This window comes from Alnus glutinosa, chromosome 7 (assembly GCF_958979055.1).
Source record: "Alnus glutinosa chromosome 7, dhAlnGlut1.1, whole genome shotgun sequence".
NCBI lineage: Eukaryota > Viridiplantae > Streptophyta > Magnoliopsida > Fagales > Betulaceae > Alnus > Alnus glutinosa.
This window is the reverse complement of record NC_084892.1, coordinates 4,407,600-4,426,946: the sequence shown is the minus strand read 5'-3', so window position 1 is coordinate 4,426,946 and position 19,347 is coordinate 4,407,600. Positions and strand designations below refer to the sequence as shown.

The 19,347-nt window shown below is 37.6% G+C and overlaps 1 pseudogene; it reads right to left on the bottom strand.

The window, feature by feature from the left end:
- Positions 1-765: 765 nt before the first annotated feature.
- LOC133872680 (UPF0481 protein At3g47200-like) lies at positions 766-6,903 on the bottom strand (annotated as a pseudogene).
- Between the last annotated feature and the right edge of the window lie 12,444 nt (positions 6,904-19,347).

Genomic DNA, 19,347 nt, shown 5'->3' with positions numbered 1-19,347 from the left:
ATCACAAACTGATTTAATTAATTAACCAGCTAGCATAAAAATATTTTCTAAATCAGAGACCAAATTTATCTAAAATCATTAATAAAGCTTCTCAAAATGGGACCAAAGTGTTACTTATAATTACAATTATCTAAATTGAGGAAGGTAAAATAATTTTCTTCCCTTCTATCATCACTGAAGATCATTACGCTTATAAATACCTCTGAGACTCGTTCCTCGGCTACTGGCACAACAAAAAAGGGCATAAGTACAGTTTAAACGTTTTTTTTTTTTTTGGACTGAAGTAATTACTAATACTGAACCGCATTTGTGATCCAGAAATTAGATAATTTGCGCTGTTGTGTACACTAAATCTTATGTTTAACATGTCATCATAGGCTAATTAAAACTAGAGCCCATTATTTAGCATAAAAAACAACCAAAGAAAAAGGGATCAGGAACAGAAAGAATCAAATCATAATTATTTCATTTCAAACGCATTACACGAAATTAATAATTAGAATCGAATGTACAATCACCCAAACTTGCATAGAAAAACCAAATACAAGTCAAACAAATAAATAAAATACAATGATGTGGTCTAGGGATGACCTATATATATATGTGTGTGTAGAACTCTTGAGGTTCTTTTATTTGGAAACAACCGACTTAATTAAGCACACAAACCATGCGAGTTTAGCTAAGTAGATATATGGTAGATGCAATTGGAATTAAAGAACAGCAAACAATTAATACGTGTATATATATATATACACGTATCTTTTCTTTCGTGTTGAGTTTCATGGGGATTTCTTGCAGAAGTCATCACAGGGGCCAGGGGGAGAGTCGACTGCGTACCAAGTCTGAGTGGCGGTTAGACCAAGTCCCAATAACACACCAAGGAAAGCAATTACAGTCCAGGGGCTTCTGAAATGATCGTGAAGGACTTGAGCCATCCATGTCATCCACTTGTTTTCGTAGTAGCCCTGAATCTGGAGCTTGACATCCTTATACGTTTCGGGGTTAGGCACCAAGTCGGTGCCTATCTCATTGAAGAGGTTAGCCACTTCTTGATCACTGCCAAGGAAGTTGTGGAGTACGTGTGCCTTCCTCATATATTTGACGTCGATGGGTTCATCGATGAGTGAATCTAGGAAGGATATATAAGAGGTGATGCCAAAGTCGTTTTCAAAGTCCAGACACATTTCATAAGCTATCAAGTTCATGAACTTGGGGCCCGTTGAGTCATCCACTGTAATTGGAGGAAGCCAAAGGTATCCGGGGTAGAAACCAAATCGTCTACTGAAACTTATGTTTCTCAAGTGACTATTTTTTCTACATTTCAGCTGGATTCCTGCTGCTTTAAGCTCCTGCACGTTGCGATACGATTGCCAATCTGGGTCCTGATCTTGTTTCTTTCTACGCATCTTTTCAAAGGATGGGTTGGGACCGTTGGGTATGGAGCATTGCGGAGGACCCAAGAGTTTTGTTCTCAGAAGGTCGAGAAGATGGGTGGGCTTCGAATCATGAGAGCTTTCACCTTTGATTTGCTGATAAGTAACGTCTCGAATGAAATTTTCAATCGATTTTCTCAAATCATCTTCCTTCCCGCTCAAACTCATCAATAAGTTGAGGAGACAGTAGGGAACTTGGTTTTCCAGCAAGAACAAATCTTGTTGAGCAAAGGCTGCGCTGTCGGCTTTTATATTAAACTCTTTGAACTTGTCATTTGTAGCATAACATATGTATTGTAGTATTGCACAGCCGTCAATGAACAACATCCAAGCGAGCTCTTTATCATTATTCTTGGGGAATTATTATTCCCCACTCGGGTAGTACACGTGTCGGATTATATGCTCTGTCGGGAATGACTACTCGGATGTATGCTTGGTCGGGAATGACCAAGGTCTCGGGAACATATGGTTGGTCGGGAGTTACCAGGATCCTTAGCATTTATTAGGATCTTAGTACTGGTCAAATCAAGTTAGAAATCAGCATGTTGCACCATGCCAATATCTTTACACCTTACTGGACACTGTTCACACTGTACAATAATAAGACTTTTACTATGCATCAACAGTAAAAAAGGATTCTATATATATATGCCTATCAACTAAGAGGTAAAATAATAATCTATCTAATATGATCACCCTCTCTTATTCTCCCTGCTAACTTGGGCGTCGGAGGAGGCACCACCGGCCAACCCCCGGCGGGTCTTTCCCTTGTTGCAGGTTACAGGCGAAGAGGCGAATCGGAGGCTGCCACATCATCAGGACAAAAATCGTATCAACAGTTTGGCGTCGTCTGTGGGAACGATTCAATCGTTCTTGCAAAAAGAAAAATCTAGAAGTGGTGACCGGCAGAGCACGTCTTTCGTCAACTGTGGATTTACACATATCTGAATTTATGGATAGTAGATCCGGGCTTACTTACAGCAAATCCATAATTATCAGTTTTGGTTCGCATTTGGAGATACTGAGTCGGTGTTCACTGATTTCGGATCCGTGTTTATTTTCATCAAAAGCCTTTTGTATAGGTTCTCTTCGGCTACAAAGTCAAGAACTCAAGATGGGGTTTCCACATCGCCTCTTCCTTCCTGCCATTGCTAAGTCTGTTGGAGATACGTGGGAAACTTTGAAATTTGTTGCATTTGGTTGTGGGTATTCACGCGAGTCGGTGTTGGAAAGAAGAAGAAGGAATTTGAGACCTCGATGACTTCGATAAGAATAAAAAACAAAGGACAACAGAACTGGGCCCACTTTGTCTCGGCAAGGGGAGCAAAACTTGGATGCTCATATGGATAGGTACATTGCATTGGATCTTGAACTCGGTAGTTAATTTCCTTACAACTCGAAGAATACCAAGACACCTCCAGTGCTAGTCACTGACCCACGACAGTACCCATTCATGAAACATTGATTTTCTCTCTCCGTCTGGTTACTAACCTCTGCACCGACTCGCGGTAAGGAAGACACAGTAGAACGAGCTCTAGGTGCGTCGATATTGATCGGTTTTTTTGCCAACCTCCCTATTGTCGATCCAGATGACCTCCACAGTACCGAGAACCAGATGATCCAACTCATCAACGTGAAGCAGTGAGGCCCCTTAACGGTGCTTCCTTCAACAACCCGAGTAAGACAGACAAGGTGTATACCACTGAGCAGGCACAGAGTAGCAGGAAGGCCCACCTATCTATTCTCAACTCATATCCACCCAAGCCAGTAGCGAGAGGCCCATTCCGGTTTGAAGCAACTTGCTAGATTAGCCTTTGGATCGGGGCCAGCCAGAATCAGTTCTGTCGCTAGTGGGTCGGCCGTCATCCGGATCTCCCTAGTTTGAGGGACTCAGTCTCAGTCCAGGTCATTAGCCAAGTCGGTGTCGGCGCGTAGTTGTGGGTTTCAGCCGAGTCAGGATTTCGGCACCTAGTGTAGCCGAGTCTACATGACACATGCAGATTCTTGTACACGTGTTATGCATGCAGCTTGGCTAGCGTGACCCCAAGCACGGTTACGGTATGCTCCGATCAAAGGGCGTGTTTTGGGGCAAAGGCAACAGGTATCATCTCCCCGAACGGACTCCAGATTTTCAGAAGGTTATCACCGAGACTTGGACGGTCTTCTTTGGTTATAAGGCTAGAACTTACGCAGTGGGCTCCAGTGGACCCCGAGCGGTTTGCATGGCGCATGCATGCGGAACCATCGAGGTTCTCAGCAAATAGAGGCTACAAGTGAGCAAGGCTGATCGGGAACTCCAATGGGTCTTCAGAACTGTCACCACCGGGACTCGATTTGGTACCCCAAGGTATGAATAGATATGGGATGCAAGAGGCATCTGAAACTATGAAAAGAAAGGGTTCTACACCAATTCTTCCCTCTCGGCTTCTCAGAAATCTCAACTCGGCCACTCCCTGTGAGGCGTGATTCATGCTGCCATCGTCAGGATCCCCTTAGTACAAGGGGCTTGGTCTCGGTTTCGTTCACCAGCCAAGTCGGTGTCGGCGCGTAGCTGTGGGTTTCGGCCGAGTCAGGATTTCGGCGCGTAGTGCACTCAAGATGCAGTAATGCAGACCGAGAGCTGGGCTTAAAAGCTTTCAAGTCCATTTTTTGGTGTCATAGAGCCTCGTCTTCACCTAGGTTGCGGAGACCCGTGTGTGTCCTCGAAGTGCACCTCTGTAGCTCACCCTCCAGACTGCCAGCGACCCCCAGCAATGCCCATTCAAAGGGCGCCGGTTTTCTTCTTCGACCACCAGGGTTGCTTTATTGGTCCATTTCAACCGATGCCTTTATCGGTTCAAAAACAAAAAAGGAATACAGCAACTTGAAAGGCATCTGGAACCACGAAAAGAATGGATTCTATACCGAACGGCTTCTCTAAAATATCGACTCGATCATTAGGATCTCCCTGGTTGATTGGGCTCGGTCTCGGTTCCGGTCACTGGCCGAGTTAGCGTCGTCACGCGGCTCTGGATTCCGGTCGAGGTTATGTGCATGTATATGCCAAACTCACAATCAGAGCGCAGGGTCTTCTAAGCAAGCCTGGTTTACGCGGGGAATCTTCTGAGTAAGCCTGGTTTACACGGGGAATCTTCTGGGCAGGTCTGGTTTACATGTAGGGTCTCTTGAGCTGTTTGCATGGCCCATGTAGACCCACGATGCTCCCGACCAGCGGGTCAGTCACAGATTTCCCATCTTGGCCCGTCCCCCTCTGATTTCTTTTGTCTTCGTTGGCAAGTTTTACAAACAATGGGCCATGACATCTGTGAGCAAACTCAACGGTCCAGTCCATATCTTCTGTGAGCAGACTCTGCGGCATGTTGGTCGGTCTAGTCCGCATTCAACCGAGACAATGCCCAATAAACCCTATGTATATTTATCTCTATCGTGAGCCCAACACAAGTTCAATTCTTCGAAAAATCTCCCACTGAACCTTTATGGAGCATCTCGGTTCTCGGCCTATCCACTGTGGCTTGGCTAGCATATAGATCAAATTCCCGAGCAACATGCAGGAGAACACTGGATTGGGATTCTCCAGGTGAAAGCCAACAATGGGATTTTCGTCAAAGTACCCAACAAACTCTACGTATGGAAGTATGTGGATATGCACATGGAAGCGATCTCCAGACCCAGGTGCTTGACTTCACCAACCTCCCTTTCCTCAAGAACCTGCTTGTTTCATTCGGAGTCCTGTAAAATCTCCGGTAGTTGCTTGTATTGTTTGGTGAAGACCTGTTTGTATTTTTCGTTGGAGCATCCGAATAAAGATTCACGTTCATGGACTCATGGTCGGTTGAAGCACATCCTGACTTGAACCATACCAAATAGATACCCGGCCCTCCAGAAAGATAAGTGGAGAGGTGCTTCGTTAATTTTTCTGCAGAGATGAAAAGGAGGAAAAGCTCTATCCCGAGCTCATTTCAAGCTCCAATTTAGAGCTTATAATGATTGCTACGTTGAAAAGCGAAGCTTACCTTCGCCAAATCTATGGGCATGTAGTTTGGAGGTCTGATTATGGTACCGAGTTGGGAGAGGCCCCTATGGGCCCGCAAATTGGCTCTAATAAAAGAAGAAAGCTTCTTGCGAAAGAGATGGAAAACTCTGTTGGTCTGTTCGAACCGTACACCGAGTGTACCTGACTACTAGCTCTGTGCGTGTGAGGGAAGGAGCATTCGATGTCTTTATTTTGTTTGAATTATTAAGCTTCCCTGCTGCTTACTTGTGAAGACTCTAACTGATGCTCTGAGAAGACCTTTAATTGAGTCTAGTGGTTGATGGGAGTACAATCTCTGTATCGTGTGCCCTTAATATTCACTCTCAATGTCGTTGGCTTCGATTAATTTAAGTCTTCATGGCAAGGCTTATACTTCAGATGTCAAACTGAAGGAAGGTTGCGAAAGGGATAAGCATTGCTCCCTGACGACTGCTTCAATTATTGAAGACAACATCCCTCCTTGCCGAAGAGAGATTCCCGGGATTAACCCTGACTAGTCTCATACACTGTTGGGGAATTATTATTCCCCACTCGGGTAGTACACCTGTCGGATTATATGCTCTGTCGGGAATGACTACTCGGATGTATGCTTGGTCGGGAATGACCAAGGTCTCGGGAACATATGGTTGGTCGGGAGTCACTAGGATCCTTAGCATTTATTAGGATCTTAGTACTGGTCAAATCAGGCCAGAAATCAGCATGTTGCACCATGCCTAATATCTTCACACCTTACTGGACACTGTTCACACTGTACAATAACAAGACTTTTACTATGCATCAACAGTAAAAAATGAGTCTATATATATATGCCTATCAACTAAAAGGTAAAATAATAATCTATCTAATATGATCACCCTCTCTTATTCTCCCTGCTAACTTAGGCGTCGGAGGAGGCACCACCGGCCAACCCCCGACGGGTCTTTCCCTTGTTGCAGGTTACAGGCTAAGAGGCGAATCGGAGGCTGCCACGTCATCAGGACAAAAATTGTATCAACAATTATACTTCTTCGTCACCTCCTCCTCGTAGCATTCCCTCAATTGCTTGATTTTCTTCTCGACCTCGTATAAGAGATTTATATTCTTCCCACAATCTTGGACGAACTCATATGCCAATTTAAGCTTGTACTTCTCTCCTAGCTGGTACTTTGGCTTGCCATGATGGATAGGACCGAGTGATGCCACTCTTGGCTCAAAGTACTTAACGAAATACTTATGATCTTACAGCAAGAATATAACCTTTTGTACTTTTGCTTGTGGGCGGTCGGATCTAAGGGCTTTCACCGCTCTTGCTTCATCTCCTTCCTTCATTAAATTTTTAAACATTTCCTCCATGGTAATGGCAGGCCGGTCATGGCTGCTACTTCCTTCACCAGCTTCTATTCTGAAAACCTTCCTCGAGTGATGCTGGTCATTGGAAATAATACGCTGAGGCTCCATTCCGGTCGTAGCAAGGTTTACACACCCAACAAGGCAATATCACCAGTTTAACTCATATATGCTTGATAATACTTGGAAACTTTAGCATGGAAACACAGGACTGTTGCTTTTATTCGAATGTTTAAGCAGGGAATTAAGTATAGACACTTTTATTATTGATAATGACTTATGCATCTTCCTTTATCCATCGGGCAAGATTTGTATCATATACAACGTAATTTCATGGAACCGATCTTTGCTTTTATCCTAATCTACTAATATACCTAGTTGGCATCATCTTTTCCCAGAAAAGGAGAGGTATTGAATGATACCTCATGCTTTGAGGCTTTGAGCACTTAAACGAGAAGAATTACATTTGATAACAGACGTTACTCAATATTAATAAAGGCATGGCTTTAAAACTAGCATTGATCATTCCTCTATAATTCGTGGTCCATCCAACCGAAGATGGGGAGGAAACAGGAGGTTTCCAATGGGAAGTGATCGCCCCTCTAAAGCAAGCTTATTGGTTATTGATGTAAAAATATTATTATTCAAGTAGTAAACTTTATACATGCAAACATGTAAAGTTTTGCTTGACGAATTTAGGATCTTTGAACCATTTTCATATATCAAGTCAGGAATCAAATTTACACACTTTTGTTAAGATCAAGTAACTTTTTTTTATGACTCTTTAAGTTTGATGAAGTTGTCCAATCAATAAGCAGGAAGCAAACTGTTTTTTCACCTTTCTCTAAAGCAAGCTAAACCCTTAATAAGCCGAAAAATTGTATACAGCCATAAGCCAAAAAAAAAAGGGCCAGGAGGTCACCTATTCAAAGTTAAAGCAAATAAATAAAATATAAAGGCAGATTCCATTGTCCTAACAACATTACCAGTGATGACACAGAATAAATTGACATGACTAGCTTTGGGACAGTTCTCGGCTGTGATTAGCAACAGCAATAACAACATTCATCAAAGTTCCACGGAATCCACCTTTCTCCAACTCATGAATACCAGCAATTGTAGTCCCACCAAAGGATGCAACATCATCTTTAAGCTTACCCGGATTGTGACGATCCTTTTTTTTTTTTTACAAACCTAAAACAAGTTGTCACAGTGGCATGACTATTTGTCGCTCAGCCAACATATGGCACATGCCCCATAACATATACCTGATAATTAGAGTTATATCTAATAGCGGAAAATATAATGATACCATCATAATTTCAGCGGAAAAGTACAATTAAAACATAACCTGTTGATTTTACAAAAGAGTCATACACATGTCTATCTATTTAAAGCTTAACACCATTACATTATATAACAAAAATGGCTTATACAAAAGAATACGTAACACCCACGTCACAAGCCATATACAAAATATACCAAAAGAGAGGACACTATAGTCCAACCCATTACAACTGTTGCGGTGTGCCTCAGTCGTAATATCCCTGATATGACGCTACTGGATTGTCATCTAACTCTGAAGTACTTGCAACTAAAGAGACATCCTCTATACAGTTGTGGGGGTTTGCCACATCCCTATAGGTGAAATTATGAGCCCACTGTCTTAACATAAATAATACACTAAGACCTCAGAGGTATACTATTCACTGTGTTTTCACAAAAAACTAACTTTTCTTTTCTTTCTAATCATGCGTACACTCTCATAGCTAATATAACAAACACCGACTAATAGAAAACATTTAAAGCATACTACGCAGCTGAGCTTATACGTAAAAGTCCCATTATTGGAAACTACATACATCCTCACCTACTATTATACTTTTGATTCAGTGATATTTAGAAAACAATAATATTTAAATCATGCAACCATCCGATAGAAATATACATAAACTCTTTACCATTGAGACTCTTATGCATAATAGTATGTCTAGCAAAACTACTTATACTATAAAAACATCACACTCATAAAAACAATGTTATACATACTCATGCAGGTTTCCTCATGAAAATTAATCCATGCCTCATGGGAATTAACCCAAGTTCCTCATGGAAATTAATCCAAGCCTCATGGGAATTAACCCAAGTAAAGTTTTCCGTAGGCTATAAACCACACTTCGATGCACATTTAGCGTTCATATGCTCATGCCTTAAAACAATACATTTCATTTCTTGAATTATGCCTTTAACACATGCTTACAATATAAATCCATAACCAATTTAACACATCAATTCTTCTATCAATATTTAATTTAAATCCCAACATCTCACAATCAAATCCTTTAAATCAGTTCAAATCACACTTTTCAGTCGCATATCATTTCTCATAAACATCATTAATACTTCAACATAATTGAAACTACTTAAAACAGCCAAAACATATTGTCAACATACAGTCGGTTCGGATTTATAAACCACATATATTTTGCAATTTTATAATATATGAAAATAGTAATTTCTCAGTGAGTAGAATATTCACCTTGGCTACACGGATTTGGCTCAACTAGGTTTCCTAAATTATCCCTTGCAATGTGCCATTGTAAAATTACATATTGCACATTATTAACATTTTTCTAATATTGAACTCATTTTTAGCTCTTAAGTTGTCCCAAGAGCTAACCTATGGAAACCCATAGAATTTCCCAGGGTTCCAAACACACACCCATAAACCTTATTTACTAATTTAACTTCAACTCTACTAACCCAAAACACTAGTCTAGGGTTAGACACTAACTAAACCAAAATAATACTTACCCAAAATATTTGCTTAGGGTTAGGTATTAAAAATCACACCCTAAATAATTACCCATAATATTAAACACTAATCCTCAAGTTATATTTCCACTAACCCATTACATAATAGCGCTACATAACCACAATAATGTTAACCCATGAGTATTTACTTAGGTTTAAACTCATAAAACAACACTTAAATAAAATACGCAAAAAATTAAGGTCTATAGAAAACTTGCCAAAAATTCGCCAAGTAAAGACAAAATGCTCGGGAAGCTCCTAGCAACTTCAAACCACAAAATCTAGAGAAAATGACAAGTTAAACTCATTTCTACAAGATTTATCAAAAATGTAAAAAAAAAATACGAGTTTGGCGATTTACCTCAAAACAATCGGTTGTAACATAGATCGGGCTTCCAGGATTTCATTATCAAAGTCGGATCTAAGATTGGACAGTTAAATCTTCATAGATTATGGTTTTTCTATGAAAATCCCTAAGAGAAAATGAAGAAACCCCCCTTGGTGTTGATTTTCAAAACTGACGCAAAAGAGCCACTGCCTCCTTAACCTTGCCGTCCAGTTTTCTTCTAAAAGGACCACCCGGTCTTTTCCCTTGTTTTAAAATTGAAGTGGCCCCTTTAGTTTTAAATGGCCACATGGCCTTATTTAGTGAGGGGCAAATGCCCTTCACAAATTTTCTTTGAATGTGGGGCGCAGGTCTGTTCCTCCTATTATATATATATATATATATATATATATATATATATATATATATATATATATATTTACTTTTATTTCATTTTCTATTAATTTTTTTTTTTTAATTTCTCTTCTACAATTTTTCTTTTATATAAATTATTTCTCTAGACCATAAAATATTCTATGCACGTTTTATTGTATTTTTTAGTCGTAAAATTAATTTCAATCATTTATCCCATTAAATTTATTCTTAAAATGAGAAATAATATTCAGGACATCACATGCTTCCCAGTTTTAGTGACCATCGATGCTGTTCCTAATACCTGCAAAAGAAACATAAAATTCACTTGCCCCACAACAAAAGGACACACCGCTAATGTTTAGAGGGGAATATACAAGTAAAAGCCAGCAAATTTGCTCTACTTTGAGCCTTCCCCTCAACACTCCCTCCACCCCCCAAAAAAATTATATATGTATAAGTAAATGAAATTCTTTATCCTAGATGTTTGAACATTTCACAATAGGCACTTGCAATGATTAGGTAATTTACTACCTTTTCTTTTTTCCTATTCCAAGCAGCCTGTATAATCCATTTGTTCTAGCAGACATTTTTTTTTGGGAGTAAATGTAGTCTAGCTTGCAGGCCTATGTTATGTATTTGGTTACATATCCAATTCTGAATAATTCTTTGTTTTTATAGTATTCTTGATAACGTAGTATTCTGCTGCAGTTGATGAAAGAGAGTAGTAACAGTGTACGGACACTGTACACGTGTCGAATAGGTTGCCACATGTAAATAGTCACGCGTGCGACTCGTGTCAGATCAGAAAGTGTTTAACTGCACATTTTGAAACGTGTATCTTAATACACGTGCCAGATTAGACACGAGTATTGGAATACACGTGTTTGACAGTTGGACACGTGTATTAAATACACGTGTCTGACTATCAGACACGTGTATTCCAATACTCGTATCTGCTTAGACACGTGTATTAATTCAATACATGTGTCTGACTGTCGGACACGTGTATTGGAATACACATGTCCAACTGTCAGACACGTGAACAATAGTACACGTGGCAATTTTTTTTTAAAAAAAAAAAAATTATTGTATTTTTTTTAATTTAATTTTTTGTTTAATTCTTTAATTTTATTTTTAATTTAATTTAAATATTTTTTAAATTTGTCTTTTAATTTAGTTTTTTCATTTTTTTAAAAAAATATTTTTGGGTTAATTACTTTTTTTTTTTTTAAAATTTTCTTATTTCTGACCACAAATAACGCAATATTTATTTTACCCAAAAATATGACAAACTCAAATTACACAAATCAATAATTAATAACGTATTTGTTAACTACGCAAATCTTTACAAATGAAAAATAATTACAAAAAATAAACCTATTCGTTACAAACAAAAACAATTACACAAAATATCTACAAATCCGAAGAGCGTCCATGCAGATCACGAGGTACCGTCTCAGGCGTGTTCCCGGCAACCGGCGATTGCTGCGCAAGGGATGGTGTAGCAGGCGATGGTGTAGGAACAGGGGAGTGTTGGCTCAGCCGTCGTTCAATAGGCGACAACGGACCAATCGTTGTCGCATTACCTGCAAGTAATAAAAGCAATTAAAACATATAATATTATACGCAAATTTAAAGTGGTAATGAAAACAAATTAAAATTAATTTCGTCGTATACACAATATAAATCATACCTGTAGATGCACTACTAACAGACGACGTACTACCTACGTTTGCAGGTGAAGACTGCTGAGCACCAACACATGCAGGTGATACTCCCATAGAGGACATGAAGGCCTCGAATTGTCGCATGCACTGCTCCAAGACGTCATTCCTCTCTCGCTCAACACGTAGCATCTCCTGCATTTTCGCCATCTGCCGAGCATTTTCGGCCCAATCCCGAGATGTGCCCTGAGATAGTCCCTCTTGTGAGTGAGGCATGTATGAGAAATGAGAAACACATCCCCCGAACAGGAGTAACGTTCGGGCCAACCTGCCGAACCCTCCCCGTGTGCTCAGGCCTCCCAATCGCCTGTTCGTACAAGTCGTTCAGTGCCCAGCGGACCGTGTCTGCTGAGACGCTCTGCATGGCGGCTGGATCATTGGATAAACTCTGCGTTATCCTCTCCTGTACATCATCAACATGAAATACCCATATATCGAATAATGCCATATCACACACATAACTTAGAAATATTAGTAAAATAAATCAGTAGCATACGCATAAAGACCCGTGTATGTTCATTCAGGTAAGTGCCGTCCTTCCTTGTGTGGGTCTTCACGAACGACTAGACACGAGTGGGTCAAACGATCTCCATGCCTCACCGTCGGCCGGGTGCCTCAATACGCCATCCCTATTGCAGCCTTCTGCATGCCATCTCATATAGGGTGCAGTATGCTCAAACATGAATAACCTTTGTAACCGCAGGATGAGTGGAAACTACCTCAACATCTTTATCGATCGTTTTTTCCTCGATGATATGATCTCACCATCCTCACCTATATGTGTATCAGCCCTCCACTTAGATTCTCCGCATACGGTACATGAATCTAAGTTTTTATTGTCTTTCCAAAATAACATACAGTCATTATGGCACACCGGAATCTTCTCATACCCTAAACCCATGGAACTTAGGAACTTCTTCGCCTCATACGTATTAACTGGCAATGTCTCATCACAAGGAGGCAACAACTAATTGATAAACTTGAGAATCTCTGAAAACTTTTGTTACTAATACCTCCAACACACTTCAAATTGTAAATGTATACAGTAGCACTCATTTTACTATGCTTGGTACCAAGGTGAAGTGGCTTCTCGGCAGTCTGTAACAACTCTTGGTACTTCAATGCGTCCCCGAAAAAGGCTCCTTCGTCAACTCCCCCCAAATCCGTACTGACGTCGTCAGCAACATCGTGCACGCCGAAGGCGTCACGCAACATGGCGCGCATGTCACCACCCTGTTCCAAGGTCCCCCTTATTCTGTGAATTCACGCTGTTCAGTGTCACCGGCAGCCGAATCTGTGCCACTAGGATGACTCAAACATCCACCACAAACAGCAGACTCGATCGTGGTCTCACCGTGCATATACCACAAATTGTATCCCGGAGTCATCCCCCTACCTCCTATCAGGTGGGCAAGAACGTAATTTAGAGTGTGACGCTGGTTATTTCGACAATTCTTGCATGGGCAGTAAATTTGGCCATCGACGGCCATAGGGCTGGCAAAACGGGTCACCCGACACGACCCGTTTACGACCCGTTAAGACCCGCGACCCGTTTAGCCTAGACCCAGACACGACCCATTTATGTTAACGGGTCGGGGCTCCAGACACGACACGACACGATAATTTCACGGGTCACCCGACACGACCCGTGAGACCCGTTTAACATAATGGGTCGAACCGGGTCAACATGACCCGACACGACCCGTTTTACCCGTTTAGCTTAAAAGTTTTTTTTTTTTTTTTTTATAAAAAAAAAAAAAATATATATATATATATATATATATATATATATTATTATTATTATTATTTTGGGGGGTTTTTTGTTGGTATTTAAATGAAATAATAATAATTTTAGTAATTCATCTTTATACTCCTACTCCTAGTCTCCTAGTAGGCTAGCACCAAATCACTTAATACGTTTAATTGTCTAATCAAATAACAAAAAAAAAAAAAACACTACATCATCGTTACAAATTTACAAATACAACAAACTGCATTATAATTGTCCATCAGATTGAGTCCAACGCAGGTTAGTTTGACATGCCCATCTTTGTCATTCAACTCCAATACCTAAAGGAAAAAAACAGAATAATTACATTGGGAGGTAAAAAAGTTTAAGATGTCAACTAACATCATTTACTTTCTACAATTCAATATCAATCTAACAGATTGTACCATTTTGCCTCACATGCTAAAATACAAACAATAACATAAGAACAAAAGAAAAAATAGGGGATCTCCTATCAAATGTCAAAACATCCTCTTTTTCGTTATCCACCTTCATTGAAGTTTGTTCTATATCAAAAGATAAAAGAAATTAATTTCATTAAAATAAGATGAAAAAATACAAGTAAATGAAGAAATTAAATATGCAAATAACTTATATTACCTTGCTTTCCATATAACCAATTTCTAGTGCAAACCAATGCCTCAACAATATCAGGCTTGAGTGAACTCCTATATTGATCAATCACACGTCCACCAATACTAAAAGTGGATTCTGAAGCAATAGTAGAAATAAGAATACTCAAAACATCACGAGCCATGGCAGCTACTTCAGGATAACGAAATTCATTTCTTTTTCAAAATAAAAGGATGTCAAATGTCGTGTTCTTCTCCAAATACTTGGGTTCATCCAAATAAAGTTTCAATTGAGTCTTTTGTACATCAGGATCGACTCCATCAAATGCTAGAAAATTCTACATAAAAATAGATAAAATAAACATAAAATTAGTAAGTGATTATGAATATATATATATATTAAGTTACTACTTATTAACAAGCTAAGAGTTTAAGAAACTTGTGATATTATTTAAGAATTTAAGAATCTATGAATATATATATATATATTTGTTTGTGTTTTCACTATTTTGATTCTTTTGAGTTTTGAATCTTTTGTTTTCAACTTTTCACTTTTCAAATCATTCCCCCCAATTTGACAATTTTCCATTAGGCCATTCTCCTCTTCTTTTTTTTTAACCCAAAAAAGAAATAAGAAAAAAAAAAAAAGAGAAAAAGTTAATCGTGTCTGGCGTGTCACCTGCGGGTGACCCGCGACCCGACCCGCCAAACCAAGATAAACGGGTCATAAACGGGTAGACCCGTTTATGACCCAAACCCGTTTAAGGTAGACCCAAACCCGCTAATTTCGTGTCGTGTTCGTGTCGGGTTGTCGGGTCGTGTCAAAATTGCCAGCCCTAGACGGCCATACAGTTTCTAATGGAAAATGCCACAAACGCCCTACACCCGTTGTTATACTGTGTCATACCCCTACATGCTGACATCCAAAACTTGTTCATATTGCGCTGTATATGGTTAAGAGACTGAAACAAATCAAATTTCTTACAGTATAAACTTGTAAAAAATAAAGAACATGGGTTACAATTTTACGGTTATAGTTTTTGGGTTTTTTTTTTTAGGGTTGAGGGTTTTTTTGGTTTTTTTTTTTTTCAGGGTTTAGGGTTAGGGTTTTAGTTTTTTTTAATATTTTTTTTTAATAACGGTTTAGGGTTTTTTTTTTTTTTTTTTTTAGGGTTTAAGGTTGAGGTTTTTTGGTTTTTTTGAGAGTTTAGGGTTAGGGTTTTAGTGTTTCCTTAAGGGTTTAAGGTTTTTTTTTTTTTTTCCTATAAAGGGTTTAGGGTTAGGGTTTAGTTTTTTTCTTAAGGGTTTAAAGTTTTTGTTTTGTTTTTAGGGTTAGAGTTTTAGTTTTTTCTTAAGGGTTTTTTAGTTTTTTTTAGGGTTTAAGATTTTAGTTTTTCCTTAAGGGTTTAGAGGTTTTGATATTTTAATTAAGGGTTTAGGGTTTTTTTTTTTAGGGTTTAGGGTTGAGGGTCTTTTGGTTTTTTTGAGGGTTTAGAGTTAGGGTTTTAGTGTTTCCTTAAGGGTTTAAGTTTTTTTTTTTTTTTTTTTTTTCCCCTATAAAGGGTTTAGGGTTAGGGTTTAGTTTTTTTTCTTAAGGGTTAAGAGTTTTTGTTTTGTTTTTAGGGTTAGGGTTTTAGTTTTTTCTTAAAGGTTTTTTGGTTTTTTTTTTTTTTTTAGGGTTTAGGGATAGGGTTTTAGTTTTTCCTTAAGGGTTTAGAGGTTTTGATTTTTCTAATTAAGGGTCTAGGGTTGAGGGTTTTTTGGTTTTTTTGAGGGTTTAAGGTTAGGGTTTTAGTTTTTCCTTAAGGGTTTAAGGTTTTTTTTTTTTTTTTTACAATAAAAGGTTTAGGGTTTAGAGTTTTTTTTTAGGGTTTATGGTTAGGGTTTAGTTTTTTTTTTTTTCTGAAAGGTTTAAAGTTTTTGTTTTGTTTTTAGGGTTCGGGTTTTTATTTTGTTTTAAGAGTTTAAGGTTTTTTTTTTTAAAAAAAAAAAAGGGGGGGGGGGGGGGGGGTTTACGGTTTTTGTTTTTTGTTTTTTGTTTTTTTTTTTTTAAGGTTCATAGTTTTTGGACTTTTTTTTTTTTTTTTTTTTAGGGTTGAGGGTTTTTTGGTTTTTTTAGGGTTTAGGGTTAGGGTTTTTGTTTTGTTTTAAGGGTTTAAGGTTTTTATTTTTGCTTCAATTTTATTTTTCTCTCTATAGCCAAAAATGTTGAAATAGTACGATATACTTGTTTCAATTTTAGTTTAAACAATTCCATAATTTTATTTTTAAAAAGTGATTTTGTATATGAGAACCATTTTTAGGATTTGGGTTTTTTTGGGTTATGGTTTTAGGATTTAGTGTTTAGGGTTAGGATGTTAGGATTTAGTGTTTAGGGTTCATAGTTTTTTTTTTTTTTTTTTTTTTTTTTTTTTTTTTTTTTTAGGGTTGAGGGTTTTTTTGGTTTTTTTAGGGTTTAGGATTATGGTTTTATTTTTTTTTTCTTTTACGGGTATAGGGTTTAAAGTTTATGATTAGGGTTTTTGTTTGTTTTTAAGGGGTTTAGGGTTTTTTATTTTTTTATTTTTTTTAAGGGTTTAGGGTGTTTTTTGAGGTTTTTTTTTTTAAGGGTTTAGGGTTCGGGTTTTAGTTTTTTTTCAAGGGTTTAAGGATTTTTTTTTTAAAAAAAAAAAGGGTTTACGGTTTTTGTTTTTTGTTTTTTTTAGGGTTTAGGGTTAGGGTTTTTGTTTTGTTTTAAGGGTTTAAGGTTTTTATTTTTGCTTCAATTTTATTTTTCTCTCTATAGCCAAAAATGTTGAAATAGTACGATATACTTGTTTCTATTTTAGTTTAAACAATTCCAGAATTTTATTTTTAAAAAGTGATTTTGTATATGAGAACCATTTTTAGAATTCATTTTTCCATATTTTCAGTTTTTTAGAATTGCTAAAAACCAAAATATGATAATCGCCAAAAATGATAATAACAACACAAATTTGTAAATGGTAAAATATATCACCAAAAAAATAAAACTGTACGCATGCATATTTCTCATGCATAATAACCAACCACAGCAACACCAAAAAAATGACACAACAATATATATACAAACCCAACAATATATAGTAATACTGGAATGATAAATAATTAGGAAAAATATATAAACAAATACAGTAAAATGTATGAAATTTATTATAGCCAAAAAATGAAGGAAACCAAATTTGAAAATTACTCACAATCGATCCTGTACTCTGTGGTGTAATATATGGTTCTTGTATTTTTTGTACCTGCATTTTTTTTGGGGAAAAAATTAAAAACCAAAAAAAAAAAAAAAAAACCAAACATTACATTACATTACATAGAGGGAGAGAGAGAGAGAGAGGCAGAGAGAGAAAGGTAGAGAGAGAGAGAGAGAGAGAGGCAGAGAGAGATAGGGAGAGAGAGCGAGATATTAGAGAGAGAGGCAGAGAGAGAAAGAGAGAGAGATAGAGAGAGAGAGAGAGAGAGAGAGAGAGAGAGAGAGAGGTAGAGAGAGAGGCAGAAAGAGAGGTAGAGATGTTCGAGAGAGATACACAGAGAGAGGTAGAGAGAGAGAGTGATACCCGAGCAGAGAGAGCTGGAGCGTGTCACCGGCGGGAAGGGCAGACGCGCGGTGGCCGGGGAGCTGGCCGGTGCCGCTGTGAGGGGGAGAGAGAGAGAGAGAGATAGAGAGAGAGAGAGAGAGAGAGAGAGAGAGATTATACCGAGAGAAAAGCTACCCATTTCGAATATATATATATATATATATATATATATATATATATATATATATATATATATATATATATATATATATTATAAAATATTATACTATATATAAACAATTATAAAAAATTATATATATTATAATCAAATTATCCAGCCAGGTGGCATGCGGGAGAACTCCCGCACAGCTGTTCTAGCCAAACAATTGGACACATGTACTAAGTACACATGTCCAATCAGGGACGTGGTATTATGCCACGTCCCCAATGGGCGACGTGTATTTAAAATACACGTCGTCCATTGTAGCATTTTTATTAAATATATATATATATATATATATATATATATATATATATATATATATATAATTTAACCACATAAACAAAAATACAAACTCATGCAGCCCTAAGTGTGTGTACTGTACATATAGCTAAACCCTAAGCTCTAAAACTAAACCGTAAACTATAAATTAAAACTAAACCCTAACACTAAGTATATATACTACATTAAACCCTAAATTAAAACTAAAACTTAACTAGAAAATTAAACCCTAACCCTAAGTGCATATACTATATATAGCTATAAACTATAATCCTAAGTGTACATACTATATATAGCTATAAACCCTAACCCTAAAAGTATATACTATATATATATAGTTATAAACCACAACCCTAAGTGTATATACTATGCCATAAACACTAACCCTAAAAACTTGATGTGAATTTTAATTGTACTCGCAAGTGCACGAATCATTTGCAATAAAGGGTTTTGCAAGTGCGAGGTCGATCCCACAGGGAATTATGTTTTTGAAGAACAATTTAGTTTCTAAACTAATTGAATCTTAACCTAGTTCCAAAACAATATTTGATTTTTTATAAAAAGAAAAACAACATAAACTAAATAAAGTAAAATAAAACAAAAGAAAAGATACTAAGGTTTTGGAATCCACACCCACAAAATCATAGCAACATATTCTTATGTTCATTAATACACATCCGAAGTTCTCACCATACAAATCTTATGTATGTTCTACTATGCTTCAAAAAATCATTAAATCATTCAATGAATCTGTTCTTTGCACAAATCACAAAAGATATCCGGTATTAACCAAATCATCAAATGTATCCGTAGAACGAAACACAATGAATATCCAACGTTTTGATAAATAAAAACCCAAGCAATCAATTATGTGAAATTATCTCAAATCATCAAATGTATCCTTGAATCACA